Raw genomic sequence first — 5993 nt, 5'->3', positions numbered from 1 at the left:
AGTTCCCAGGTGATGCTGGTACTATTCTCCAAGGACCCTGCTTTGTGAACACTGCTCTGAGAGGTTGCCCACTGCAAACAGACGCCTGGTTTTTGATGAGCACAAGGTGTTGTAAAGATTGGAACGTGAATGTCTAAGGATGGAGGATGTGCTCCCCTTCACTACAGTCCCCACCATTCCCTATTGCTCAGATGGGCAGGTGTCAGTGGCTGGACCTGTCAGGTAAGGTATCAGTATCTCTCCCCCATTCGCCCATCCATTCTTTATTCAGCGCACCTTTATTTAGCAGTCATAATGTTTCGGGTACCATTCTAAGGGCTGGGACCTCAGTGCTGAACAAGACATGGTGTCTATCCTGGAGGAAATGGCACTGAAGGGGAAACTGCTTTGCTCTCTCACACGCTCATTCCCTTCTCTCCTGTGTGGGTTTCAGGCCAGCAGTGGCCTTCCAGTTTATTGTTTAAACCTGTGTGGGATGAACAACCTCGTGCAGAAGTGAATAAAGAAGTGAATTCAACATTGCGCATACAGTGTGATTGCAACTGTTTTAAAATGCATTTTAAAAAGACTGAGAGATAATACATCAAAATGTTAAGAAAGAATGGCTGACCCTGGACAGGACATTATGGATGAGTTTTGCTTGCTTTCTTATGCTTTTCTCTCTTGATTTTTCTTTCCTTTTTTTTTTTTGGCAGTAAGCGGGCCTCTGACTGTTGTGGCCTCTCCCGCTGCCGAGCACAGGCTCCGGATGCGCAGGCTCAGCGACCATGGCTCACGGGCCCAGCCGCTCCGCGGCATGTGGGATCTTCCCGGACCGGGGCACGAACCCGTGTCCCCTGCATCGGCAGGCGGACTCTCAACCACTGCACCACCAGGGAAGCCCTCTCTCGATTTTTCTATAGTGAACATGTATTACTTCTTTTTTTTAATTTTTAAATCTTATTTTTTTTTGGCTACGTTGGGTCTTCCTTGTTGCGCACAGGCTTTCTCTAGTTGTGGTGAGCGGGGGCTATGCTTTGTTGAGGTGCACGGGCTTCTCATGGCGGTGGCTTCTCTTGTTGCAGAGCACAGGCTCTAGGCGCGCGGGCTTCAGTAGTTGTGGCTTGCGGGCTCTAGAGCGCAGGCTCAGTAGTTGTGGCTCGCGGGCTTAGTTGCTCGGTGGCATGTGGGATCTTCCAGGACGAGGGATCGAACCCATGTCCCCTGCATTGGCAGGCGGATTCTTAACCACTGTGCCACCAGGGAAGTCCCATGTATTTCTTTCATAATTAAAAAAATAACTCATATAAACACCCTCTTGCCCCGGGTGTGTATGCACGTGTGTGTGCACGCTCACACCTATACTTGTGGACCAGGGTAGAGAGACGTTTTATGCTCCGAGAAATGACTCATTTAGAAAGTGGTTTTATTTCAGTGTGATCGTAGGGGAGACATTTCTGTGCCTTCTCACGTAGGGCCATTTGATTTCCCATGGAACGTGTCACTGATACAAGATCACACCTCCACGTAATTGAGTTTTTCTGCACAGCGAAAGTTGACCCCTTTACATAGCAATTCCCCCGTAAGTAACTGTTTAACAGCAGTGGCTCTAAAATCACTCCCAGCTTTTCTCCAGGATTTAGGCTCTTCGGAGAGTGTGAAGGGCTAGTTTCCCCTCCCACCACCATCACTACATGATCCCAGGGAGTTGGCAGTGTTTTCACTTTGCTCTCTTGCGTTTAGTGATGATTGTCACTTTGCAAGGGACCAGTGACAAGCCATGCGTGTCCATCGATTCCTGGGAGGGGCGGAGAGCGAGCGGAGCCGGCTGCGCACATCACCGCCGCCTGCCATGTGCTGTGCTTGGGCACGTGTGAAATCCCTCTTGCAGGTGTGCTTTGGTTTGTGCAGTTCCAAGGCTCTAAAGTCTAAGCAGCGCTTTCTAAAGTTCCCCCAAAAACTCTGGTTCCTTTTCTCCGTGGCCCCGTGCTCCGGAAGACACTGTATATCATATAGTAAGAGCCACAGCGACGGCCATATACTAAGTATCTTCCAGGTGAAATTCTACCTGTGCTCCACTCTCGGCCCCCGCAATGACCCCATGGCGTCGGTGTCATCGTCACCCCATTTTACGTGACAGGGAAACACAAGAGGCTGAATACTTTCCCCGAGGTCCTGAGGCTGATGAGCACTAAAGTCAGGGTTTGATTTCGGGTCTCTCTTGACCCTGACTTTCCCACTATGCCACTCTCTTTTCTCAGAAACACAAATTAAGGCACAATAATAATAAAAATATTAATACCCAAACTGCATTATTTCATGCTAATTGCTTTTACTTTCAGTTGTTAAAGGATCCCTTATATAAACTGGCTGCTTGCAAGGAGTCCCAGCGCCTGGTTGCCCAGATTCTGACATTTTGGTTCATTTGTGCAGCTCTACTGTGGCTATGTTGAAATACCAAAAATATACTAAAGGTCCTGCTCACTAGCTTCCCCCACCCCTGGCCAAATTTTCCTTCCATCCTTTTTTATTTTTTTTAAATCCAGGTAAAATTCTCATAACCTATAGTTAACTGTTTAGATTTTTGTTTTATTTTTTTAATTGAGATACAGTTGATGTACAATGTATAGTTAACCATTTTAAAGTGAACAGTTCAGTGGTATTTAGTACATTCACTGTGTTGCACAACTACCACCTTGATTTAGTTTCAGAATATGTTCATCACCCTTAAAGGAAACCCCTAAGCAGTTACCCCCATTCTCTTCTCCCGGCCCCTGGAAACCGTCGCTCACTAGCCCTGGTTCTGCATATGGCAGGTTAGGATCCCTGTCCCAGCCTAAAGGCGAGCTCTCTCTCCACCTCTCTGAGTGGGATTCTCCAGCCGGAAGGGGCTGCCTGAGCCACCTGCAAGCCCCCTTCCAGGAAAGCAGCACCTAGAGGGTTCAGGCTTTGTTTCCTCCCTTAAGTCTGTTGGTTCTGAATGGCTGGAGGTGAAGGGACCCAGGTGACCAGGTACATAGAGCGTCACTGAGTTTGCTTTTACCCCAATGGAAAATGGAATCTGCTTAATTGCAAAATACTAACCAGCAGGACAAAAACGGAGTCCCTGTGTCTCCTGACTTCTACCTTCTGTTACCGTGTACATGTAATAGCGTTCACTCTTGGGGAAAACGCAAATGCTCAGCAGGGAAACACATAGTTTTGAGGGGCTTTTGAATATGTGATGGAAAGAGCTAGCTACTTTGCTTGAAAGATGGGTGGTCTGCCTGTGCCATGGGAGGACAGGATTCTAAGACTGAAACTAAAATGTGCATATGCTATTTTACAGTTTATAGAGCATTCAAAATTCATTATCTCATGGTGCCTTCTCAACGACAGAATGAATGTTATTATTCCCATTTTACAGACAAGGAAATTAAAGGAGTTAGAAGTTAAATGACATGCCCAGGTTGCACAACTGGAAATGGTAGGCCGGCCTTCCTGACTCCAAAATCAGCTCTGTTTTCGGGATGCTGGATGTTACGAACTGAATGTTTGTGTCCCGCCAAGATTCCTATGTTGAAACCTAATCCCTCATGTGATGGTATTGGGAGGTGGGACCTTTGGGAAGTAATTAGGTCATGAGAGCAGAGCCTTCATAAATGGGATTAGTGTCCTTATAAAAGAGACCCCCAGAGAGCTCCTTCCCCTCTTCTGTCACGTGAGGACACAGTGATGAGGGCTGTCTATGAACCAGGAAGCGGGCCCTCACTAGACGGCAAATCTGCTAGCGCCTTCATCTTGAACTTCCCAGCCTCTAAAACCATAAGAAGTAAATGTTTGGTGTTTAAGCCACCCAGTCTGTGGTATTTGGTTACAAGAGCCCAAACAGGCTGAGACATAGATTTCTACCTGCTGTTGTCAGGGTTGATACCCCAGGGAAACAGAGCAGGTCACTGGAGTGGTGAATTGCCGGAGCTTTTCCCAGGCATTATCCCCAGGTTTCCATTTGCTTGAGTCTGTCAGATCTATCAGGACCTGATTGAATGAGGCAAGGTCAAAGGCCAGAATCATACCCTTAGCCTCCCCGTATCCAGTGAGCGGAGACACACGCATATGAGCTGGACCTCTCCTCTCAGGCGTCTCTGAATTCATCGGGGTGCAGGGGAAGTGTGATGCAGCCCCTGACCATGCCCTCACCTACCCTTCCCTGCTTCCTGACTCCCCACATTTACACTCTATGTTACAATCACGCCAAGCTGTTTGCAGCTCCCATGCGGGCCAGAAAGTTCCTGCCCCCATGCATTTAACAATTACTATGGTGATAGCTCTCTCCTGGGTCCTATTAATGTGCTAGGTTCTACACATGTGCTATTTCATTTAACTGCCCCCCACACCATCACCTAATGAAGTATTTATGGTCAATCCCATTTCACAGATGAGCGAGCTGAGGCTCAGCGTGGCTAAGTGCTGGGCTTTGAGCCAGACAACCTGGGTGCACGCCCAGCTCCACCACTATCGAATTAGTCTGACCTTGCGCAAATTCCATCTCTCTCCCAGCTCCAGAATCTTGCAAAACAGAGCCCGATGAACCTGCCCCCTGGGGCTGTTGTGAGAATTAAATTAGATGGGGACAGCGTTTGGCACCTGGTGAGTATTTCCGAAATGTTCAGAATTTTTCATCCCACTTTGTAGGCAGCCAAGAAAGAAACTAAACTCAGCTCAGCTGTGTCTGATTCCAAACCCTTTCTCTGCTTCTAGTCACATTCATAGTTCAAGACCCAGCTGTTCCACCCCTCCCCATGCCACCCTCCACCACTGCCAGGGAGGCATCTGTTCCCCTTTTGTAGGGGTGAGAGCGCCAGTGCTCAAGCAAGCTTCCAGGTGTTTCTAATGCCTCCCAGAACTTCTAGGAAGAGCTTTCTGATTTCCTCCTGTTCTCTCTTTGACTCCCTCCGTTCCAAGCTGGGTAAACACCCCTTCCCCCTGTCTCCTCTATACACTGTCATCTGTCCTACTTTCCTGCAGGTACGGATTCATGTGGGCCCCCATCTCCCTCCAGGGCTAGGAGCCTCTTGGAATTCCTGTTGGAATCCTACCATCTCAGTGCCCCCAGCTCCTAGCACGGGGCTTTAGAAGGGGCTTGCTAAAGAAACAAACAGGTCATAATCAGGTAAGTTAGCACTCAATATTATTTGGTGACTGGTCACCACATCCCCTTTCCCGGCAACACATCCAGGAGAGGTGGAGGGTGGAAAGACAGTGGAAGCTTCTGAGGTGATTCTTGATGTCCTGCTGGAGGTCAGAGGAAATACTTTAAAGAACATTGTCTATATTCCTAAGAAATTTGTCTGAATTTCAAGACAGTGCTGGATGGCTTTGAGGGCTGGGGGAGCAAGGCAGAGGGAGGAAAGAAGCATTTCAATTTCCTAGGCATGTCTTGCTACATGGAGAGGAAAGATGAGGTCCCTTACAATACCGGAAACGAGAGTTCTAGTGAGGGGCATTTTGTCTGGGAATTTCAGTGCTGGAAGTCCTTGGAGAGCCTCGTAGGGTAGCACAGATGCTCCCAACTCCCCCTCCCCGCCCCCGCGGTATCTTTCCTTCTGTAGCATTAGCACCACCAGACACGGATGCTTGTTTATTGCCTGTCACCCCCTCTCCCCACCCCCGCCCCGCACCCGCGGCAGGGATGTTGTTTGGATTCCCAGCTGCCTCTCGGGGACCTAGGACGGCCCTGGCACTTGGTAGGCCCTCAGCGAATATCTGTCGAGGGCCGAATGGATGTTTCGAACGCACAAGCTGTCCACGCCTCCACCGCCAGGGGGGCGGGGCAGGGATCGGCATCCTTCCCCACGCACAGGTGAGGGGGAAGCGGACCCAGGGCCAGGCACCCGGCCGGAAGGTCGGGGGCGCTGAGAGCCCGACGGGCTGTGCCCTTGGGCCATCCCCGCGCCTCGCAGAGCTCAAGTTCCCTCGTCTACGCCACCGGGAGGGCGCCGAGCCCCCCAGCGCGCCCCCGGGCGGCCGCTCGC

Source organism: Lipotes vexillifer, unplaced genomic scaffold (genome assembly GCF_000442215.2).
Source record: "Lipotes vexillifer unplaced genomic scaffold, Lipotes_vexillifer_v1.1 scaffold796, whole genome shotgun sequence".
NCBI classification, from domain to species: Eukaryota; Metazoa; Chordata; class Mammalia; order Artiodactyla; family Lipotidae; genus Lipotes; species Lipotes vexillifer.
Note: the sequence above shows the minus strand (reverse complement) of the source record.